The sequence below is a fragment of the Plectropomus leopardus genome, chromosome 4, assembly GCF_026936395.1.
Source record: "Plectropomus leopardus strain MGB_pleo_1.0 chromosome 4, ASM2693639v1, whole genome shotgun sequence".
Classification (NCBI taxonomy): domain Eukaryota; kingdom Metazoa; phylum Chordata; class Actinopteri; order Perciformes; family Serranidae; genus Plectropomus; species Plectropomus leopardus.
The window spans coordinates 7,899,082-7,905,560 of NC_142179.1; positions in this window are offsets into that span (position 1 = coordinate 7,899,082).

Here is a 6,479-nt window from a genome sequence, read left to right on the forward strand (position 1 = left end):
GCATTTTGGCTTCATTTTTTTTTTTTTTTAAATCGTCTTCAGCTCCATTAGTATCTTTAAGTATGTAGTTACCTTATGATGCTGTTTTAGGGAGAGACACTTCATCAAAGTGTATAAGAGGGTGGAAAATATAAGACCTGTTTGATAGGGAGAAGGGCATGACTAGCAAATACTTGGCTGACTCATGCTGGAAAGTATGTGCTTTGAATAAGGGCTAAATAATTTTTGTTTTCGTCTCTGAAAGTGAAGCCAATGAATGTATAAAATATGAGGCACCAGTCAAAATGATCAGCTGATGGGGGGGGGGGCATTTGCATTTGGGTCTTATTACTTTTAAATTGATTTTAAAGAATATTTAATAGCCTAATGTTATTCTATTCACCATATCAATATCAATTAATATGCCAGACATAATCTACGCTGCGGCTAATTAACCTGAAATTTACCTCGAGGACATGTCGAACAAATAAAGACATGGAAACATTTTCAAGGACAATTTATGTCTTCTTTTCTCATGTCTCTAATTTGTTTTATCCATATTCTGAATACATCTGCCGACACAAACCTTTTTGTTTTTAATTAGACAATTATAAGAAATTAACTTGGTAATTAATGTTATTAAAGTGACAGATTTTTTGTTTTTGTATTAGGCTTATCTGTTAGTTGTAATGGTAGTAATACCTACAGCATCATCACCAGCACAAATTGTAGCACCAGCATTGCTGGTGAAAAAAAATGCTTTGCTGAAATGCCTCAAAATTATGCTTGCTGAAAATATAGAACAAGTGCTTTCATTCACATTACCACAGCGAAGGAGATGTGCCCATATGGAACCTAATAGACATAATTTGACATACTATTTTGAAAATAATCTCCTTTTCAACTGGCAGGCTTTTGGGTACGTGCTAATAGTTCCTGATATAGGCTTAAAGTACAGTTGCGTAGAAAAAAAAAAGGAGAAATGGAAATGAAAAGAAGAAATGAGGCTATATAGGACCAACGAGCAGGCGCGCACACGCACGCACGCACGCACGCACGCGCACACACGCACACGCACACACACACACACACACACACACACACACCATCACTCCAGCCACAAAGGCTGAGGAAGAGCACACATCCTTTCTTTATAAAACATTCACAACTTCTCAGCAGTGGGATAGTCAGTGAGACTCTACACTAAAGAGACACTGTAACCTTTTCCTATCTGCTCTTCCAGACCTGTCTGAGAGGCCCATTTGCTCAGCGGGGTTCAGCCACGGAGGAGGCAGGCAGTGGCAGGGAGGGTTTGCCCGGTTACACTCTTCATCCTCAATGTTACTCACATTATGCTAAAGGGGTTAGCTTGAACCTTCCACATACTCACACACACACTTTGAATCTTCTTAGGAAACTGCCAGGGCCTGCACATCCCTAGAGATGACTGTGAATAATTGATTTTAACCAGGGAGACGTTTGCATTCCCCCCCATTTCCATATAGAGGAGAGTCTTGAGGAGGTGATTCAATAGTTGACTGATACTTGCAACACTTTGGAAAAGTTAGAGGAAGTATAATTTGTAGGTCTACGATGGGTCCCCCAGGACGTTGGGATATAATGATAAAGTTTTATTGAGGAATCTCAGCATAATTTTATGATTTATTTCTATACAGGTTGACTATAAATATTTAAGTATCATGGAGCTACAACTCATTGCAGTATGCTAAATAGATGACATGCAACACAACTTTTAAGAAACATCAGCATTTCCATGTTTAAACCTTTGAAACCGTAGAAAATTGGCTTGATATCCTCCAAAATCATGGAAGGAAGGCAAAAAGCAATGAAAGATGAAAATAACCAAATATTTGGGAGAAATTCGTACAAGTACAAGAAAAGTGCCAGAAAAAAAAGCAACAAACAAACAAAAAAAAAAAAAATAGATTTACCGCTACACAGTTGTATTCCTCTATCCGCCAGTCAAGTTGCACTTACAATCAGAACAGTTTTAAGGAGGACACCCAAACAAACACAACAAACACAACAAACACAAACTATAAAAAAAAATCAAGGCAAACAAGACTTGGGAAACATACTTTTAAAAATAATAATAATTCTATAACATCATTTTAAATAAGTAATTATGACAATTATAAATATAGTTCTTTACATAGCTTTTTTCTTTTTTCCCTATACATTTTTTCATAGCCTTTATAAAAATAATTTTCTAACTTAACTAATTTCTTGCAATTTGTTGCTCCCTTTTTCCCAGTGTTTTTAAAAGAAATCGCAACAATTTGCTCAGGTTTTAAAGGTTAAAATACTCAGGAAAGGCTTCTGAAAGAAGAAAAGTGATGTTGCTGCAGCATTCAGAGGGTTATGGACTTCCACCGGGAAGTTTTCTGCCCTCAGGAACACTTGTGCAAAGAACATTTTCACCAGTGTCACGGTTATCTAATCAGATTTCACCTCACTCTTACTGAACTTGGAGTTTGCTTAACTTTTTTCAAAAGGCTAAATTCCCTCGTGGTTTCTCTTTCCACTGCCTTCAGTGTTGTCTTTCATTTCTGGGTCATGAGAGGGAAAACAGACTTGGGCGTTTTTGATGTGTCGAAACGGTTCCTGTAGAAAAGGTGTGTAAACACGTCGGCAGCTCACTCAGGAGGTAAACATGACGCGGCTTTCTTACCCTAGTTTCCACAACTTTGATGTTCGGGAGATGGCATTAACATTCTGGAGGGAGAGCCAGCTTGGCGCCCGTGTTCATCAGATATCCCTCAAACTAGGGGCTTGAGGCAGAAAAGTCTACCAGGTATGCTGCTCTGAATCCTGAGTGTCTCGTGTTATTCTGTGGCTGTTTTCGGACGCCCCTGGCTGTTGGTAACACGGTCAGTCTGACATCACAGGGGTCTGTGGGAGAGGCTGGAGGCGAATGTGTGACAGCTTTTTTAAAAGATGTCTCCTGTGTCTGTTCAATATAATTTCACCGGGAGAGGGCTCAGTGCTGTGGCTCTGTAAGGACTAATGGGCATCCATATCATTTAAAATCTGATTGATGCACTCTTAATGGAACATTAAGTTTTCATAAAATGGCTGGGGGATAACCCTGCACTTGCCAGCAGCACGGGGTTCCTGATTTTAATGAGTAGCAGCCTGCATGACACATGCACAGTGTTATCTTTGCATTTAAAACTGCTCACATAGCACTGTTGCGGTTCGCTTGGGTCCATTTACCCCCACCTCAGCTGCAGCTCAGGTGTGCCCATTTGTCCGGTAACCAATATTTAAGAAAATTTTGATCAAATACTGGAAATTTAAGCTGATTGTATTTTGCAGTCAAGGAGAATTAGTTAATCTAAAGAAACATCATCAGGGCAGTGAAATGACCTTGATTCCTTAGATTTCTATATGCATAATAGCACCAGTGATTACTGCATAGTACCAAGAAAGTCAGTATTGAATAATTCAAAAACTGGGTAATGTCTTACATCCAATACCAAAAGCCATGTTTCCATTCACATATATTTTATGCTGATTTTGAAGGATCGAATTAGAAAAGATGTATGAAAATTGCAAAATTTAATAGCATTTCCTAAATTTCCTAAAAAAAAAAAAAGATGCTCACACGTTGTATCTGCCTTTGTCAAAAAAGAGCCGATGGCATAAATGGGTTACAGAAAAACCATTGCTTTTTAACTCCTGCAAAACATTTTTATTCCCAACTCCCAAATTAGTGTGGAGTGGTCTGGGGCCTTACAATGTAGGGTTTACAACACCCAACTTAAATTTACTCAGAGTGTGTGGCAAATCCACAAAATGAAACATGAAACATAAGCAATACTAGCTGGCTAGCTGAAATTTCGTTCTACGTATTCATAAAAGTCAGATGTGCTACATGTTCATCTGCCACCCAAACCTTCACAGCTTTACCTCCCACTTTGCTACATCAAGTGCTCCTTGAACTGCTCCTAAATGTTGGGAATAGAAAACTGGGCTCATTATTTCCCTGTTCTGTTTTTGATCTTTTTATTCATTGTTTGTGGGATTTCATGCTTTTATGAAGCACATTTAACAATTTCATCTTTTTTCTCTGATCCTCCTGCCCGTCAGGAGCTGTCACATCTGTCACTTTTGTACATGTGCTTTGTTAAATCCCTCTGGTGACTTTATCGTCCTCAATCATGAGACAACTCTGTCATATGAGCAGAGTTTATAACTGTGTCCATGCGGGAGCAGTACCTGAACTGTCATACATTTTTAATTCAGTAAAAAAGTTTTTTCACAAGTAAGGGTTTGTTAGTCCTTTCAGCAAATAAAACGTCAATCAATCGATGTGACTCAGGTGATACGCAGGCTGTATGCCCAATAAGAGAATAAAAAACTACGAGTAATCCACTTTGCCAGATATAAATATCAAGGCAAAATAGCCGACCTAAAATATTTTGAATGATGCCATTCGGCATGTTCAAACTCAAAAGACTGCTGCAGTTTCTCTTTTTCCTCCCCTCACAACAGTACCTCAAATATCCTCAAAGTCTCAGGCTCCTACAAAGGCATGCATGATTTTTATTTGGAAGATCAAGAGCCTGTTACTACAGGGAGGGAACCAGCCTGCATCTGTTTGCCACCAGGGGTTGCTATTTCGTTTCTTCCCCAAATAAAGAGGTTTTCTTTGCTTCCAAATCCAATCTTTTTTCCTCCTACACCTCCTCCCGGCGGAAGCTCCCCAAATAGCAAAGCAGCACTTCAAACAGACACCGACATCCTCTGCAAACCATCAACGGGGTCCAGCTCGGGGCTGCCCGGCAAGAAGAGGAGGAAGCAAAGAAAGAGGGGGGGCGTATTGTGGTTATAAAAACAAGCCAAAGCACCTAGGGAGTACATGGTTGGGCCTGCAGTGCAGCTTATGTTGATCCTGCAGCTCCATTCAGAGCAGATTCAGCACAGGCATCCACTGGCAAATCCATAATTCCCTCACAGACTGGAACTTCCAACAGCCAGAAACTTTTAAGAATGGCAGCACCGAGCCAGCCGTGTTTGGTAGAGGCATAATCTGAATAAAAGGATGATGCCAGTTCTCTCAACGGAGGGTGTCTGGATGTGTAATGGGACTGCGGCATGATGGAGTGATCCATGGTAGAGCTTAGCCTTTTTTTCAGACTCCAAAAATGTCCTTCCTGTCATGCAGAAAATAAATGCATCACCGAACAACAAACTGCATTACAAACTATTTGTAATGCAGAGCTTTAATGACATAAGTGTGTTTAGGGGTTTATGAAATGACCACATCTGTCTTTCCTGTTTCTCCCAAACAGAGAGGGGAAACCTTTTTACTCCATCTATCCCCTTCAGTCTCCAGCTCTCTCTGGCTCCATGCTTATAATCCTGCAGCAGCTCAATGGGCTCGCTGTATGGGCCATTATTCACTCCAATACTTTTTCTCTGCGCTGGTCAATAGCCAAGGATGTAGTCAGAATTGAAAAGGTTTATTTGTTCCACAGGGGCAGACGGATCTGACCGCAGGGGCAGCAACACAACAAGCCCTCATCATATGGGCTCTATAGCTTTCTCTGCAGAGAAATGACAGAAAATACCTCTATATTTTTCACATATGTCTTTGTTTATTTATTTTTTTTGTCATCCTGGCAATTTGTATGTCACTATTTATTTTGAAATATGGTAAATCTTCAGAAGTAATAACTTCTGGCAGGTAGCCTGACATGAAATTGCAGTCTTTTTCTCCCCTTCCCTTTAATCTGCAACAATTCAATCAGGCAGCTTGAGTGCGAGCCCGGACTCTTCCTCTGTGCTTTGTCCTTGTTACAATCTCGTCAAGCCTTTTCTCTGTGCTTATCTGAGGATGAGATGTGGGCAAAAAATGAAGCAGGAGGGTGAGGATTTCAGGTTTTTCCGATTACTGTCACTTGAGCTGAGAATGATGGTTTTAAAATCTGCCAAGCAAAGTCATCATTAGAAAGCAGAGGAGTGTGAAAGAACAACCCCGTCATAAACCCGTTATTTAATTTTGACTGGCAATGCAACATTGGTGTTATTATTAATGAAATAAAAGATATTATTCACATTTCCTCTTCAGTTTAAGTGTTGGTGGGTGCATAAAAAAATGTTGAAGTTTTCTAGTAACTGTCAAATCAACAGGACTCCGGGTTTTAATGTTTTCTCAGTTAGCAACTAGTTAGCTTTGACAGCCATCTGTCATGCTATCCTTAAAACAGCAGTAGTGTGTGGATTGCAAAACAGAAAATTCACAGCAGCAACATGAAGCTATTAAGCGATAAAAATATGAATAACTTAAAATTAACAAAAAATTCAAACTCCAACATTTTTGCAAATAGATGCACTTTTCGAATAATAAAAGCTGCGTTGATAAATATTGTCAATTCATGTGGTGAGAAAGGGGTCGCTTGTAGTGAATAATCCACAAAAATGTAACACCCAATACTCAGCTCTATAGAGAGTTTTTAGCTTCTCTCAGCTCA